The sequence below is a fragment of the Passer montanus genome, unplaced genomic scaffold (assembly GCF_014805655.1).
Source record: "Passer montanus isolate IOZ18808 unplaced genomic scaffold, ASM1480565v1 scaffold66, whole genome shotgun sequence".
In the NCBI taxonomy this organism is placed as follows: Eukaryota; Metazoa; Chordata; class Aves; order Passeriformes; family Passeridae; genus Passer; species Passer montanus.
In genome coordinates, this window is record NW_024371704.1 from 5382151 (window position 1) to 5399122 (window position 16972).

Genomic DNA, 16972 nt, shown 5'->3' on the forward strand with positions numbered 1-16972 from the left:
TCTGGACTGCATATTCTGTGAGTAGGCTCAGGATACAGAGACAGTTTATCTTTCCTTTTCTATGAAATCTACTAGCTGATCTCAAGGATTAAGTGGAAAGAAAAACTCACATCAGTTGCAAAATAAATACCCACTTCTAAATCAACAGGTTAAATGAAGCCAGAAAACCACCCTGAATGCCCATGAGTGCAAATCACCTGGAAGCAATAAATAACAGCTTTCCAATTAACCAGCAAAGAATGTTCCAAAGAACATTTCAACTCAGAATAATGCAATGTAAGTAGAACCACTTACAAAATGATTAAAGATGGGCTGAGATATAGAAGCAGTGCAGATTTCCAGCTACCTCTCTCAGCTCAGAGGTAAATCAAGCCACTTACACAGCTCAGGTGAAACAATTCAGTAGATCCTGTAGAAATGCTGCAAAGATCTCTCTATAGATAGATAAATATAATACAACCATGGCTGAGACCTCAACTCAGAGACAGATACCAGTGCAAACACGAACATGTCAAAAAAGGAGAGCTTCCTATTTACATTCCAACAATTTCAGAAGTGCTTAAATAGTTTTCCAGACTAAATACAATGGTGTGATGTATAATACGGAAATCCTGCATCCAGAGAAATAAATTTAAGCATGTTTAGCTCTTTGTTAAGTGAGAAGGAATTCACAGAGACTCACAGGTGCTGCTCAGGTTGCAAGAGTCATGTCAGCAAGCAAAGGAACAGCAAAAGGGAAGAGGCTAAAAAAACCCCCATTCCTTAAAGGTTTAGGAGAAAGAAACCCCAAGAAGTTCTGTGCACAGCATAATGTTGATAATTTCCCCCATAATATTTTGGGTTTGGGTTTGGTTTGATCCCCGATGACAACTTTTCATCACAGGTGCTGCTCAGGTTGCAAGAGTCATGTCAGCAAGCAAAGGAACAGCAAAAGGGAAGAGGCTAAAAAAACCCCCATTCCTTAAAGGTTTAGGAGAAAGAAACCCCAAGAAGTTCTATGCACAGCATAATGTTGCTGATTTCCCCCATCATTTTTTGGTTTGATCTCTGATGACAACTTTTCATTTACCTGGAGCATTCACGTCCCTTTTCCGTATGAATCTTCTGGTGCCGAGCCACAGACTCCTCTTCACTGGGACGTTCATGGAGACTCTCTCCTCTTAGCAACTGCTCATCTCAATTAACTTCCTGCAGGGCAACTTTCCTGCAAAACTGACCAAAGGGTTCAAAAGTTATTTGGGAGGGGAGCAGTGCTGAGGGAGACGCACACAGAGAAATTGCAGGAAGTTTCATTTTTCTCACGGAACCAAGGTAGAAACCAATTCTCTCCTTTTGTACAACTCCCTCCTAGGCAGTCATGCCAAGTGGGAGAGGCAGCTGCTGAGCCTTTTCCCTGAACTCACACTCTGGGCCACCTGCAGTACCACGGAGGGAAGAGGATCCAGATGATCACACACAAATGCACAGGGACAAGAATCTCACATTAAGACCCTGCTGATCTATTAACTTAAAATGTATTCCAAAAAATGAAATCTAACAAATTCAGTCTAACTCATCGTTCTAAATAAGAATAATTAGGAAAGAACAGAAAGGAGGCTTCCTGCAGGCACATCAAAGGGACTTGAAAGATTACTACAATTTTGTGTTTTATTACAGTAATTAGTGAAAAGGTGTTCAACCAGAGATGACCCAAAAACGCTACACTTGCAACACAGCAGATCAGATGCTTTAATTTTTATTCCCATTATTATCAGTTGGAGGTTTATAGAACTGATATTCATTTCCTGTAGATTTACTGAAGTCTTATTCTGTAAGAGTTTTCTATAGCATCTGCTGTTTTTGCTTTCATCTGTTTTGATCTCTGTTGTTGTTTTAATTACCATCTTACTACTTTGCTCCAAATTCACAGGACCTAGAGCCTTACACCAACACAATTTTTTCTTAAAAAAAAACTGAAGTCTTATTCTGTAAGAGTTTTCTATAGCATCTGCTGTTTTTGCTTTCATCTGTTTTGATCTCTGTTGTTGTTTTAATTACCATCTTACTACTTTGCTCCAAATTCACAGGACCTAGAGCCAACACAATTTTTTCTTAAAAAAAAAATATCAAAGTTTTAGAGAGAATGAAAATATGGATGGAATTTGGAAACTGTTTTACTTCTGTTTTGATTTCCACACGTAATCTGGCTCTGGGCATCACGTGTGTGATTCTCCTAGGTGAGGTGCAGTTTGCCCAGGCAAAGCCCTGGCAGGAACAGTGAATTTTGCCTTTTCCAATGCTGCACACCTCCCATTCCCAAGGAATCAAACAGAGACAGGAGGGTTCACAGCTGCTTGGTACCCAGCCTGAAATGTGGAACAAGCCATTGTGCTCGGGTCAATGGGCTAAATATTCATGACAAGAAAGCAGACCTAAGCAAGGCAAGCAGGCTGCCTTCATTAAGGAATCTAAAACAACGTGGCTGTTTCTGACATTTTTTAAAAGAAATTCAAGAGTTACAAGGAAAGCACATCTAGATTAGTGCAAATGTGGTTGTCATAAAAATGAAGTTTAAAATATTAACAGCTTAACAGAACTTAGAAAATGAAAACTTTTAATGAATTACTTGTTATAACTTTTTTCTCCATAAGAAAAAAAAGCCTGTCTGCTTAACAATAGGGATTAGGTTAATTTTCCTAACATTTTACTGAAATAATCACTTTAATTGTCATTTTCCTTTAAGTTTCGTAATAACTACAGGCTCAGATCTATAGAACTCAGCAAGAATGAAATCAGCAGGGTTCCAGGGAAATGATCTCGGGATCTTGAGGTATTGCTATTTCTCAAGAAATTAGAAGAATAAGAAATACCATAGCAAACATTAAATTCAAAACTATAAATTGAAAAGCCTGCCTTTTTATTAGATCCAGTCAACACTAATTATTTCTAAAGTAAAATCTGAATGGTACAAAGCAGCTTTTTTTTTAATCCTGTATTCATTTTCCAAATTCAACTTGACTATTCATTAATGAGATCACACTACAAAGAATGAAATGTGAACCAAGCCATTGTGCAAGTTTGCTAATCCTGTATTTACTTTTTGCCCACAAAAAGGTTAGGTTTTCATGTTCATAAAGGAAAATTAGTGTAAATGAAAGAAATATCTGTTTAAGGGAAGAAAAACTAGAGTAATAGAAATCTGGAAAAATTAACAATTCAGAAATGCTGTAGTGCCCTCTTGGAAGGTTGTTACTGAGAGAGATTCAAAAAAAGGGGGCATTTCTGGGGCTATTTTCTGTAAAACAACAGTGAAATAGGGCTACAATGTGCATATTGCAGATCAGAGGGATTGAAAGGTACTGGAAAATATCAGGCTAGTCCAAGTTTTTAGAGGGAAAAAGGTCATCATTGCTTCTTTAGACTAAAGCCTGTCTTGTAATACCAGGGGTGTCTGCTGTCTAAATAGAGCACAAACATCCTCTGGGGCAAAGGGGGCTGTGGGTGGGCACTGGCCCTAGCAGAGGTGAGAGGCAGCACCAGGTTTGCTGGGGCTGGTAAGGCCAAATTTATATTCCAGATATGGCTGGAATAGGGGCACACTGCAAATATATTTGGCTTTCTTGACACACTGATGGAGAAAAAAATCCATCTTAAAAGCCATTACTAGAGGCTCAGGTTTATGAATTTTATGGCTTTGAGGGTTACAAACCAAAAGGCAACAACATCAGGAAAAAAACAATCAAAACCCAGGCTGATTTCCCTTCCACCCTCATGCCCCCAGTTGTAAGAGCAATAATATTTGTCATTTGAGATTATGGGATTTAGAGAAATAGGGTTTGTTAACCCACAGTGTTTCATTTGCTGAGTTTGGAAGTCCCTTGTGCGTAGGGTAAAAACCAAACAACCCTACAAACCAGCTGTGTTTGCATTTAAACAAACATTAATTGATTGAAGTAATGAGTAACCTCAAAAAATGGTTTGGAAAGTTCACAGCATCCTTCAAATGTTTGTAGACTATTAGAAATTAACTAATTTAATTTTTTATGTACTCTTTTGCTACAGCTGTGTGTGGAAGAAAGGGGTGGAAGGCACACCACGCTTGTGTGTAATGGTTAGAAATAAAAGTATAAGTTAAACACTCTGAAAGGTTTTCTTGATAGTAAATCTACCATCAGCCTCCAGTGTCCAGAGGACACAGCTCTGTTACACTTCTGCTCTTTAACAGAGGGGAAACACTGCAGCAGTAGCCTGGCAAGTGGGTCTGGGCTTGTTCTGCTCCTGCCCCTCCTGCAAATGCCCTGACACATCCCACAGGTGTGGGAGTGGGTGCTGGGATTTACAGGTGTGAGAGAGGATGGTGGGATTTACAGGTGTGGGAGTGGGTGCTGGGATTTGCAGCATGTTCTCTTCAGAGGCAATGGCCAGTCCCACCTGAGAGCTTAGGGAAGCTCTGCAGAGCTGGCTGGAGGCCCCAGAACCCTGGGAAGGAAACACAGCACCCATCACTAATGTAACACAGTCCCAGGGCTGTCCTCAGCCAGAGGAAATGAAAAAATGGAAAGGTAGGACTCATTTTAGATATGTGTAGTACCTCTTCAAAGGAATTTGGCGTGTCAATGGTATATTCCATAAAACAAGCCAAAACTTTCTTACTTTCTCAAGTATCACTCTTGTGCTGACAGATATCACTGCCTGGACAGATTTTTCTAACCACTTGTTCCATTCAATTCTTTCAGTGGTGTCTATTGCTGCCCTCTGAAAGGGGGTACTTTGAAAGCTGGTTACTTTGAAAGAGGAAATGCAACTTTTGGGACTATTTGATTTTTAATTTATTTACTAAGACTTTACTAGAAAACTGTCTGCTCTTTATTTACACTAAATTTCATACCTGTAATTAAATTATATTCCTATAATACTTGAGCCAATTACTTCTGAGTTTTTTCTGCAGAAATAATAATTAATGTAAAATTTTCCTTTGAGAACCCAATAAATTCAATACAGGGTGATGTTCCATAGCAAAGAATGTATTTCCTGCAGTATTTTGCCCTGTCTTTAGTTTAAGCAATATCAACTCCCAGCTGGGAGGCAGCCGTAGAAATCAGGACCTCTCTGCAATGCATCAACGTGCTCAGAAACCACTGAGCTGGTGGCAGCCAAGTCCAAAGCATGTACCTCATTAATTAATACCACATTTGTGTATTGTACACTGATTTGCTGAATAAGTTCCACTGCTATTCAGAAAATAAAGTGAGTAATCAGAACCAGATGATGTACACAGAAAATTTCTTATTTCCTTAGTTTAATTTTTCTAAAACTGTAGGGCAGACAGTACTACTTAAAAGGATAAAAAGAAGCAAATTTAATCAAAATTAGCTTGCAGTAATGGTGGTTCAGTGCACTAAATATTTGCCCCCAGATCAAGCCCTGACTGCCTACATAAAGCTGCATGTGCAGGAAGGTAGAGCAGCAGACCAAGGGACACTGTTAATTAACCAAATCCAGTCAGGGAAAATGTTCTCTTTGCCAGACAAGTTGTTCCTACAATACCAGATGCAGTTTTAGTGCATTGATTTTTACTAGTCCGAGTAAGATCTGGATTTTTCTCAGTCTCTGTGTTCAGAGCTTTAAGAGCACTAGAGTTACAAATTATAAGACTCAGTGCATGAGTTCAAGCACAGAAAGTTAGTCTAATTCAACTTACTGGGACAATTCAGATGCATTAGAATTAGAACATACACATTTGCAAAAATCAGAGACTTCTAGATCCTTTCAGAGGGTGAAAATGAGGGTAGGAGAGGAGACAGAAATGTCATGTCAGCAAGGTAGGCACCACAGCTGCTCAACCAGCTTCTGGTTTTCCAACACCACAAAAGGTGAAGGGGTTCCAAAAGATAGAGCAGGTGCTGCTGGTGTATAAAACTTGATGATATTCTTTATCTTCCCAAAGATCTGAGCTCCTAGATCTACCAAAAGAAAAGCTAACTGGACAGCAGTTCAGGTGCCTGTGCCTACAGCCACATCCAAGCCTACAAACAAAGGCTGCTGAAGCCCGTGAGGTCAATCAGATGGAGAAGTTGGGCAGAGAGGAACCCTTGTGCAGAGAAAAAGTCTCAGCTGAACAAACAGTGATTTGATCTTCCTTGGTTCATGCCAGTAGCACATAACAACAGCCCAAGGTAATCAGGCATGTAATTGTATTTGTACTTTGTATTTGCTAAGGTTGCGTGGCTTAGAAGAATTTACAGCTTTGGAATACCAATGCATATCTATAGATGCCTTCTCACATTTTCCATGCTGAGCATGCTCCTCGCTCTGCAAGCATATGGGATGGAGCCTTTCTGAGGGTCATGGCAGGTAGAGGTTACCTCATGTCCCTGGGCTGCACTGTCTCCAAGTTACACACACAATTCCCAGCACAGCAGGAGCTGGTATCTACTGCAGGCACTCCTGAAAAGGAGCTGAGGCTTGTAGAGGCACTGGGAGGCTCAAACCTTTTAATTCTAAGGGAGAAATGATATCACACATCCACAAACCTGAAAGGGAGGGTGCCACCCAAAGGATGAGGACTCTTGCTGCATGGCATTGAAATAATGTATAGTTTGATATAAACTTTCTGCTTCCTTAGGGAAGTTGGCACAAGATGTCACTGCAATATGTCAGCAGTCAAGGAATTTATGATTCATAAATTATGGACAATTGGGAAAAAATCCCCAACTCCTTGAAAAGCCTTAGCCTGTGTCAGGGACTTAAAGACTTGTTTCCTGGGATTATTTGAGTAACTATCTGCATTACCACACAAATTAAGGATTCTCTGCTGGAGAATTAAGGATCATGTAAGAAACTTGTTCTGTGTATCATATGGTTGAAAAGCTTTTACCCCTACAGCCTTTTTAAAAATAGGAGAAAAAAAAACCCAAAGCTGTTCTGTATGAATGTAAAGGATTAGGAAAATCTTGTACTGGGTTACAAAGGCCTCTTACTGCATATCCAGCTGCAGGCACCAGTGCTTGAATGAGCAGCAGTGCCTCCAAGCACACTGGTGGTGTTTCAATACACAGGGTTTGCTGCCACTTCTGCAGATACTAAAACAATCCCAATTAATAATCAAAACCTTACATAGTAGATAAATCGTGGTAGATTCAAATTATCACATGAAATGAGACCATTTTGAGGCTATATATCCCAAAGACTAAAGCTAAAATCATGATCCATAACTACTGAGAATGCTGATCTTGCACGGGACAATAATGTTGCTGTGGACATTATACCAAAGCAGTTTCATTGAATCTTTTCTAGTTTTTAATTTCTCACACATGGCTTTTAAATTCATATTTTGCCATGTGAAAGACCTTGTCTTTTAGTAAATGAAAGCTGAAAAACATGCTAAACTTTGCCTTAATTCTAAGAACATATTCTCCAGATCAAAATCATATGATCTGAGGGTAATTTTTATTCCTTAACCGTTACTCGTGGTCATTGAACCAGTCACAGCAGTTCTCTGCTGCTAGCAATAGCTAAAGTGGTGAGAAAGCTGACACAGCACACAGGCTGTGGCTTGGATTGCTCAGAAAAGGGGATCTTCCATGCTTAGCAATCCTCACTTGTGCAGGGAAAGGACAGTTTGACAAACCACAAAAAACCAAAACAACTATTGAGTAATCTGCAGTCTTCATTTTAGTGCTCCCCTGTCCCATTTTAACATGGATTTTTCTTCAGTTTTTCCATTAAGTTTTCTTACCTCACTTATTTAATGATTTTGCTAAAGAATTAATCACAGTAGTTAAAGTAGTTAAAGCAGGCAGAGGTGTTTAAGGTTCTGTTATTTCAGTGGAATATACTCCCACAAAGGCCTCTGGAGCCACAGAAAGGACCACAACAAGAAACACAGACAACCCTTAATGATTTACTTCCTACAAAGCACAACTTGTGCCATGTGGTCTCATCCTGCGGGAGCAGTCTATAAAAACAGCTTTTGTCTAGGATAAAATCAACTTTTTGAAAAAAAAAAAAAAACAGTGTAAAATAAGTGACAGAAAGCGTGAAGTGGGCCTTTTACTGAGTGTTTTTTATCTTCAATTTGTGATGTTTGGTAAGTGTATGACTAAGAAAAAATATACTTTTTTTAAATTTTAAAAAAGTATCTGTACCAAGGATTTTATACCATGTTTGAATTTCAAAGATGAAAGACATTCAGAGATTAACAACATACACATCTCTCAAACTGCACTTGGCTAAATTAATCACAAAAGTAGCTTGAGAGTGTCTGGGGCCAATACAAAACAGGAAAAGTATTTCCTTCCTCCAGCTCCCCAGAGCTGGCTTTCTTCATGGGACAACATGTATTTCATAGGACTGGGTGTGGAGGCAGCTCTCCTGCCCTCAGCAACACCACGTAGCCATCCTGACCCAAAACCCATTGTGAAAGAGAAAAAAAAAGCGGGGGGGGGGAAGCAGAGCATGCAAATTCACCCTGTCCACCAGTGAAGGAGAATAAGGGAATGATGATTTCCACTGGGCTCTAGTTGCTGGAAACAATTTAAATGTTCAAGTTTTTCTGTCCCTTGCTATGGAAATTAGTCCTCAGGTAGAGCCACTGAGGAGTGACACCTGGGACAACTGGACTGTGCAATGGGGTTAATGGAATATTTGTTATTCCCCTTGGATTTGACTCCAGCAAGTCTTTTATTCTGAAAAAACAAGTCAGAAATTAAGCCATTTTAATCTTTCCAGAAAAATTTGTTATTCCCCTTGGATTTGACTCCAGAAAGTCTTTTATTCTGAAAAAACAAGTCAGTCTGAAGGCAGGCAGAGGTGTTTAAGGCAATTGAAGACAAAAGAAGCACAGTGTTTAAACTGGACTCCTTAGAGACTCCACTTTTATTCCTCTTCCCTAAACACCTATCTTGGCCTGGAAAGAAATTAATCTTGCTACAGAATTAAGAATCTGTAAGTAGAAAAAGAACACATGGTGGTTTAAAGTAAAACTATAAAATAGAAATGTTAACAGCACTGAGTTACAAAGAGGGAGATGCTAAAAAGAAATCTTCATTTGTTGGTCTTGACTGGATTTTAGTGAGATGGAGGTTTGGGGCTGAGGAGAGAAGATTCCCTGTTCTGAGAGGAGCCTTTGCCCATCTCAGTCACACGAGCAGGAAGACTGAGTTATTTATCTGCAAGAGCTGACAGCCCTGATCTGTTACTGGTGTAACAGTGGCCTGGACAGCAAAACATTTCTGCTGCCTCAGCTCCTGACCACAAGGAGTACAGAAGAAAATTTTTGCCTTAGTTTTGTTTTTGGACATAATCAGGACCTAATTCCATTTAAAAACCATCAAGTCCTTTATAAAGGGCTGTGAGGCAAATGTAACACTGAAAACCAACTGCACTCACCTGCTGGCCTGGGGAGGCAAAGAGCTTCCTGAAAGGAGTACAGACACAAGGGCTCAAACGGGTGGTTTAGTGTAAATTCATTACAGAAATCAAGCCATTTTAATCTTTCCAGAAAGCAGAAACAGTCAGTTCATATGAATTTTGGATGGAGCATGAATTTCAAAAGCAAAATGTTCACAAACCAGCCTTCTGCAAATAATGTGCAGAAACAGCACTTTCACAGGCAGAACTAAGAGTCCCAGAGTACAGGAGGGCCACTGTCACCAGAGTGACAAACTGTTACACCAAGGGATCCCAGACAAGGCTTCCAGCTGTTCTATGATCCAAACAGCACAAATAAAATAATATCGCAGCCCCAATTTTTTTACTAGTTAACATTGAAATATTCTTTTGTAGAAGAAGCAAATTGTGTAACATGTGGATCAAAAACTTTGGGTTATCTACATTCAAGAACTGTCTCTGTTGATAGAGTCTTACAGTAAAAATATTTATTTTTTTGTATGAGTAATCCCATTTTTGCTTTTAATTAATTTTCCAAGTATTCTAATTATATCAAAAGAGGGGTGGCAAACAACCTGTTCAGACAGCAGTTTAGTCCATTAAATAAAAGACATCAGGCTTGTTTTTTCAAAACTCTAACTCATAGGAACAACACAAGCAACAAAATGGTCCTGAGAGGCAAAAATAAGAAAATGTAGGATTAGATCACCCAGACACTTCAACTGAAACACTTGGAGATATATCAGACCAATTTGCAATTACACAGCAATTTAGGTCTAGAGATGACTGCTTTTACAGTTCCCTGCAAAGAAGAAGAAATTGGCAATAATTCTTCTTCTGAAACAGCAAACCATCTTTTCTTTCTGGCAAGCAGCTGAATTATTAATTTTTGTAAAGTATGTCAAGATCTATCAATAGAAAGTGTACCAGGAACAGAAAACACATCACCACCCATGTGCTACAGAGACCTCCCTTAACTTCACTCCTTTGAAATCCAGCTTGAATTAACAGCTACATAAAACTTTGATGTAAAGCAAATAATTGTTCTGCTTAAAATACAAGCTGGTCTTGTGCTTTGAAGATGCGTGGCAGTAAAGAGAGGGAAGTCACAAATTATTTCCATGGGAAACATATGACTCCACTGCACTCCTATCATTGCTCAGACATCTACTCCTGGGTCTTCTGATTACACTGTGAAAGGATGTGAAACCTCAGAAGTATTATTTCTTGTATATTTTTACATGTCATGAGCACAATGAATCTGCTTGCTCCCAGGGGCAAATCATAGAGCATGCTTATTGCTAGAATCAGAAAGATCAAAACCTGAGTTTAGTGCAATTAAAATAGACTATTTACAGCAAAGGTTTCCTTTTTGAAGGAACTTCCCTTCTAAAATATCAAAATTTTTTGCACTTGTAGAATATATGCTTACATGAGGTTGCACCTTGATGCACAGTACACTTATTGTGATTTGGTACTAAAGTGCAAAAGCTGATCAAGGATAACCCATTTTCCTCTGAACATGTAGATCTTCACCAGAGAGAACCACCAGACTCACCTGAGAAACCCACATTGCCTATTTGCAGAGGCACAGGTATCTTCAGGAGTAATAAAAAAAATTGCATTTCTGATGCTGTAGTAAAACAAATTGAGTGAAAAATAACTTCCATTCACCAAAAGGCAGAGAAAATGCCTAAATGTAGCAGATGACAGGTAAGGAAATTTGTTCTTACGGCTCTGTAGGCAAACAGAATAGGATTTTACATACCTCACTGGATTGTTGTGCTGTTCTAGTTCATTTTACACCACTCACCTCTCAAAGTGTCCAAACATCTTTGCAACATCTTGCTCAGAGCACCTTGGCAACCCACAGCCATTCCACAGTTGCTGCCTGCCATCCCTGCCTTTCTGGCAAGTGTCTGCATCATGTAAAAATGACTTGTGGCCCAAAATACCATTTCTACAAAACCAATTTCATTTGATTTCTTATCCTGGAATCTGAAGGTACTTGAAACTAATATTATTCATATATTTATGACTCATTAAATATTGACCTTCCCTTTTAAGTTGGTCTGGTTTGGTTTTAATTGTTAAGGCTCTCTTAGGGAAAAAAGTGATTTCTCTGCAAGAGTGCAAACAAGAGGTAGGGGTTCATTCTAGACTACATACAAGCAAGGTGAAAGAGTGCATTAGTTCTTTTCAAGGGCAAAAATAGAGATCATGTGAGGAATGTGCCAATTTTCCATAAATAGCCAATGGACAGCAGTTCAAGTTCCTAATTGCATTTCTGTTTTTCCAAGGACAGGGGAAAGAGAAGGACTTCAAGGAAATGAAACTCTCCAAGTACAAGTATCAGCATAATTACATTTGCAATATCTGAAAAACATGAGTTTTTCTTTCTAAGGACAGAAAGAACATGTTCTAACAAGCGACCCTGAGGTAAAGGGCACCAGATGAATTTTCTGGTTCACTCAGAATTAATGTTTTGGAGTTGAAAGATCCTCACATAAAAGGCACAGTAGGCTCTCCTGATGCTGGATAGGCATTGGAGCAGGCTGTTCAGTGGATAATGTATCCTTGCTATTCCCAGCCTTGGAAAAAGCAGATTAATCTGCTCTTCAGCACCATCTTCCTTATCACTGGCTGCATGGAAGACATTTATTTCACGGCTGAAGCTCATTGTGTAAATTAAGCATTGACCTGGCACACTGCAGATGGTGTTTCACCTTGCTGACCTCATAACCGCATCTTTTCAATGTGCACAGAAAATTTTAGTGCACCCTGCATCTGTCTTTGAGGAAGTATTTCCACTATTTTGTCAGGAAATTAGTATTCAAAGCCTAACAAAGTATAGTCAAGACTACTGATTTTCTTCCAAAATTAGCTTAAGCTTTTCCACTCATAGATACACTAAGACAGGAGTGAGCCTGTGTCACACTGTGTTTAGACAGGGAGGATGGAGGGAAAATGGGGATGGTGTGGGCAGGAGCTCTGAGACATTCCTTAACAAACTCCTTTAAAGTGCTACCTCTTATGTGGAAGCTCAGGGGAAGAAAAAGCTCAAGCTTGGATATCAAGATAAAGATGCCCAGCAGGTCTGAATTTCAAAGTAACCTTTAAAGGTTACTCCCAGTTCATAGAGGGCCTTTGTATTCATTCTTTTTGAGGGCAGGAGAGCTGAAATTTCTACCTTGGTAGTAGATTTAGGTAGAAGTTACCAGAATCCAACAATTTTCTGTTGTTTTTCTGCAAAGGATGACGAACAACAACAATTTGTTCTCAAAACATGAGAGCTTCTTTTACAGTATTGGTTATTACAGAAAATTTTTCTTGTGTCCACTCCTACACATCAGGCAGTGAACAGGACCCAGACTGTTTGGAAAACTTAGATTTTTCACTTGCAATCTCTCAAACTGTGCAGTTTTCCTGGCTTTTGTTTAACTCGGGAAACAGAGCCAATAAGGAGCACTGTTACAGGCAAAGGGAGAGCTCATTATTTTAGCTGGAATCCCACAAAGCTTAAATCATTCTAGAGATTGAAAAGAAACTTCTAGAAAAGAAACTTGAACTTGCAACAAATATTAAAATCCTAGCAAGCAGATTATAACTGTTTTACCTCAAAGCAACAAATTACATCCTACTTGGGGCATTATTGTGTTCTGCAAGAGCAGCTTTGTGACTTGATAATCAGCATTTATGTTTGTGATACTTAATGCAATTCAAAATATGTATTAGTAGTAATAAACCTGACAGTAGAAAACACACATTTCCTGATCCTGTGAGAAGAAACTTGTAATCTGCAGTCAGAAAAGTGGACTGTTACTCTGTGCTCAGCTGTAATTGTCATTCTGATAAAACTTTACCAGTAAGACACACAAGGATTTTAGTTCCTTCTCACACCTAAAGGTAATAGTCCATGCAGGAAATCTGTATAAAGTGCTTGATGCAATAGTTTAAAATGAAAGTTTACTTGAAAAAAATCAAGATGTAGGCCTCAAATCAATAGACTTACCATATTTGTAGTATTGAACCTTTAAGTTTATATCCTTCTCATTCTAATAATAAACATTTACAGAATCCAAAAATGAAGTCAAGTGGTAAAGGCAATATTTTTTATCTTTGAAATGCTGGAAGATCACGTACAGATTTTCCCCCATGTTCATTAAGCACTGTTTAACGTGTTTACACCACATCCAAGTGAAGTGATTTCAGTGCTTACACCAAAGGGTGTTTGATTTTGCAGGCACGCAGAACCACTGCCATGTACAGTTTGAGTAACAGGATGTTTCACACAGAAGAATAAAGCTAAAGCAGGTAAAAGCAAGGGACATCTCCATCCAGAATCATAATGTGTAAGGGTAAGGGACTTTCTTACAAGGAGATAAAAAAGCTGTCATCACCAAAGAATTTCATGAGCACCTCTACTAAACGAATCTGAAACCACTGCAAGATATTGCAAAATAATTACCTTTACCAGTGTTTCTGTATAATTAAAGGAGCTGTTTGAAGTGTTTGAAGCTTCCAACCAAATTTCACTGCTTAAGGAATTTCTCAAGGAGTAATCACAGCAGTTTTGAGAGCACTGTTGTAGTTGTTTTCCCCATTACAAAAAAATATTTGGATACAGTGTCAAATGTCCTCCATCAGCTTCTCAGAACCTAAAGCAGGGAGATGTTCAGCACAGCTGTGGCAGGGCTCCAGCAGTGGTAGGAGGAAAGCTTTGTCCTGTCTGCCAAGAATGTCAGGCAGGAGATGGAGAGCAGCAAGCTGAACTTTGCCTTACATAGTGGCTGACAAGGCCAGAGGTCTGTACAGCTTTCATATTTTCATTTGGCTTTACTTGCTTACAGAACTGTTAACTCTGTGGGAATCCAGGAGGAAAAAAGCTTTCATTGTAAGTAACTAATTCATACAGTGCTAAGCCTGTAGTCAGAGGTCAGCTTTCACTCTGGTACCCAGCTACTACAGAATTCTTTTAACATACCTTCTCAAAAAGACTTCCTACACATATTGCCTGGCAGGGTGGATTTATTCATCTCTTAATCTAAAGAGCCCTGATTTTTCAGTAACACACAAGAGAAAACCTCACATGACATGTCCCACATTTGTATTTCACTGGTGAGGTTTTAATCTTGCTCATGAACAGCTGAGGGAACATGGGAGCCCCCAAACCTTCAACAACCATTTTCTTGTTACCTTTACCAAAGGACAACTTACGTATTCTTAGAAGAGTTTTATTTTGTTAAAAATTTCTTGGTTTGTTGCTATTCTGGTGCCTTGATGTGACATAACACTCATTCTTCCCATTTCATTTTCATAAACCTTTTACCCCTCTAAAATACAAATGAGAGGACTGGGGCTATTGCAGTCAGGAAGTTTTGGTGGGAATTTGGTTTAAATCACAGAACAGCTTCAAACAAAATACACAGATTTTCCTCTTCACTGTAGTAAAGAGAAACAAGCAAGTAAGTTGTTTGGGGTCTGACATTTCATAACCTTTTAATGTTCTGCTTTGCAGAGTTACTCTTGATTAGAGATAACTTTGTATAAGGCTCAGTATTTTGTCTTTCCCAAAATATATTTTGGAGTGTGTATTCTTCTGTTGTTATTTTTTGTTGTTTTTGCCTTAAGTGCTTGAGCCTGGGTAGACCCATGTGTTTGGGATGTTTTTCCCCTAGCCAAAAGTCTCTTTTCCCCCAGCTCAGTCACTGAATCAATACCTTGTTCCACTGACTAATGGACACTTCACATTAGGTCCAGAACATGGATTGAAGCTGCAAAGGCATTTTGGTGCCTGACTCCTGCATGAACAACAGGAATCCCTCCCTCCACTGAGAACTGTGCTGATTATTTTTCACCTTTTCAGCGAGCACTGCACTATCAGGTCAGATTCTTTCCACCTCTCATTCCCAGCCCCTCCCTGCAGAGGAAATACCATGAAATGTTTTTCCAGAGGAACATGTTTGATTTTACAGATCATGTTTGATTTTACTGGGAGTAGCCCACACAGGCTCTTTTCCTCTCCATGCAAGGAATGGGGTGAACATGCCAAGGGGCATCAGATGTGTTTTACCCTGAAAACTGTGAAGGAACCAGGAAAGCTGAGTTATGGAATAAGCAGGCTACTGTAGCAAGGAGGCCAAAGGCTTTTCCTACAGTGCAACACCAAATCAGGATTCTTCCCAGGGAAGGTCCTTCACATGCTATGAGCCAGTGACCACTAAGATGGCAAAGTTAGTAAAACTAATGTGGTTCAGAATTGACCCTGCCATGGATTTCAGCTATCTTTAATTCAAATTAAATATCTAACAAGAATTAAAGTTTGTTAAAGAGTGCCACAGATAATTCTATTCAGCAGGAACACCTTTAGTGATCACTGTATCCATCTGAGCTCTCTCACTGTATTGTACAAACCAATGTTTTCCCACACTGACTAATGAGTGATGCATTAATGGAATTACTATATAACCACAGATAAAGGAAGAAAGGAAAACCATTACTAAGAAACATGTGATACCATGAGTCTTAAAATACTCTTGAGATAGGTCTGAACTACTTGCTGGCTAAGAAACTGCTGAATCATGCCCTCAGACTCATACCAAAAATAGCATTGCATTTGGCAAAGCACATACAAGCTATTAATATTCCCTGTTGTTCCAACCTGCTGATTATCTGCTGGTCACAAAGGATGACAAAGCATTCTCTTACCTTTTCTGTCTCCTTGAGAGAAAGAGAACAGCATATATGTTTTCTCTTACAGTATTCCTCCCTTTCACAATATCAGCTTTTAACAGAAAGGTCCCAAAACCTTTTCAAAGCATTCTGTGAGCTCTCTGCAGTTAACACACCTCAGACACAGGTGTGCCTTCTTACCTAGAATTGATGGGTAGCAGATGTCACTCATCTCCCAGCTGTGAGACTCCTCCCTGATGAGACTGATTTTCTCAGTACATGATCTGTAAGTTATTTCTTAGAACTAAGGGGAGAAAAGAATATTTCCTGATAATTTAGGACTGCAGTAATATGAGGAAAGTGATTCTCTCTGAGATCTAGGAAAAAGAGACTGCTTAATGCCCTTAATGAGGAGGGAAGGGTTTTAAAAAGTTGAGTTGAAAAGCTCCAGCTGGAATTAATTATGTTCTCTAAGAGGCTTTGTAATTACTTTGTTTCCTGGCCTTCAGCATCACCTAGGTGAAAGGACAGGCAGGAGCTGCCTTCTGAGCTTCCTTTTGTGCCTCATTACCTTCTCCCTTATTCCTGCTGGCCTGGTGAGACAGAGCCCTAGACTGAAGTCCTGGGTTTATCAGCAGCAAGGGTGCCATGCAGGCTGCTGGGCTGGACTTGGACACGTCTGTCTGAGGTGGCTGGACACCCCTCTTCCAGCAGCACAAGGGCCACCCTGTTTCCTGCCCCTGTGCCAGTGTGCAGGGCCCCTCTCTGGGGCCCCTGCTGCCAGCCTCACCCTGGGACTGTTAAGGATAGGGCTGGAGATAAGGGAAGGAATAAATCAGGTAGAGCACTTCATCAGAAGTGCCAGGGGACAGGCAATGCAAAATTGTAGAGGGCAGAATAAGAAGGGAAGAAATATTTTCTCAGTGTGAGA

The 16972-nt window shown here is 39.6% G+C and overlaps 1 long non-coding RNA gene across 1 annotated transcript in view; it reads right to left on the reverse strand.

The window, feature by feature from the left end:
* Positions 1-16196, reverse strand: part of LOC120511529 — a 35259-nt gene extending 19063 nt beyond the window's left edge. Inside the window, exons 1-2 of the long non-coding RNA XR_005629747.1 lie at positions 16078-16196; positions 1070-1212 (exon numbers count right to left, since the gene is read on the reverse strand). This is a non-coding gene — a long non-coding RNA (uncharacterized LOC120511529). The remainder of the gene's footprint in view (positions 1-1069; positions 1213-16077) is intronic.
* Between the last annotated feature and the right edge of the window lie 776 nt (positions 16197-16972).